The sequence below is a fragment of the Myotis davidii genome, unplaced genomic scaffold, assembly GCF_000327345.1.
Source record: "Myotis davidii unplaced genomic scaffold, ASM32734v1 scaffold551, whole genome shotgun sequence".
NCBI classification, from domain to species: Eukaryota; Metazoa; Chordata; class Mammalia; order Chiroptera; family Vespertilionidae; genus Myotis; species Myotis davidii.
In genome coordinates, this window is record NW_006283788.1 from 992,516 (window position 1) to 993,851 (window position 1,336).

The following is a 1,336-nucleotide window of genomic DNA, read 5'->3' on the forward strand; positions in this document are numbered from 1 at the left end:
GTCAAATTCTAAATGGCCATCAGCACAGAGAAAGACATGGGGTGGTAGGGGCAGGCGCATTGATCACAATCACTGATGCGAATTCCTTGGGCTTGCAGGGATGTGAAACCCGATACTTGGGGATCAGCAGCCACTGCGCCCTGTCCCTGTCCCTTGATCAGGAGGCCGTTGGGCAAGCAGACCTCCTCAGAAAGGGGGGGCAGTGGAGCCCTAATTTTAGGCCTTACATCGCAGCTTGTGTTTTTTCCCCACACTACCTACGAGATGAGTCAGACAGTCCTGGGTTCAAACGCAGCCTGATTGGGCTCCTGCTCTTGCCATAGACACCATCTCTCTGTGTGCCAGTCTTACCTTCTCCCAGGGACTGGTCCTATTTGCCTCCTAGGGTGAAGGGGAGAGTGGAAGGAAAGGGTGCAGAGGGTCCAGCACAGACTGGGTGCCCCAAGCATGAGTCTTGTTGGATTTGGGATGGGGCTAGGCTGTAGGACTTACCACACCACACTGGGTTCATCGCAGTGCTGCCCCTCTCTCGTAGGTCAGAGGGCAGTCCTGTGCCATCTTCCCCAGGCCCAGTGGCCACCAGCAGGTGCCAGCCAGGCTCGCAGCTGTCATGCTTCTGACCATATTTGAGCAAGAATCCGTGGTCGCTATTAATAACCACAGAGGCAGGATGGGGAGGTGGCTCCTATAAAGCCAGGTCTGCCAGCCCCAGCGGCTCCTTCAGCCCTTGAGACCTTTACCCCCTCCCTGTTGTGAGAGAAAAAGAAAAGTAAGTACCAAAACCATCTCCCCCATCCTCCCCATCCCTCTGCCCGACCCCACTCGGTGGCCTGAAAAGTGAGACACAGAACAGTGGTGAAACTACACACCCCATGCAAAGGACGTCTGAAACACAGCCTTGGTGGCACTTAACTGTCCCAGGCGGTTTGGGGGCCCATCCCAGTGGGGAAGAGGGCAGGGAGGAGGACGAAGAGGAGGGGGGGGGCTGGGCCTGCTCCTCACCTATTCTCTGTGTCCTAGAGGGGACAGAGCCAGGAGCCCCTGCCCTGGGGCAGGTGACTCCAGAGTGCATGTGTCTTGCGGGGATGTGGCCACAGTGTTGGCGCCCCTCGGGGAGTGACGGCAGGGACTGAGGTTGGGGCCCCCTCCCTCCCCGGCCCCCAGACATCCTGGTGTCTCCCCACTTCCTGGGATTTTGTATTTTGAAGGTCCCTTTACAGGCCCATAAAGAATGAACTGTTTGCATCTACTGAACCCCCCAAGACGCTTCTGCTCTGTGAGGTGCCCCCCCCCCTCGCGCCACCTCCTTCCCTCCCAGCCACTCAGTTGTTTTCTG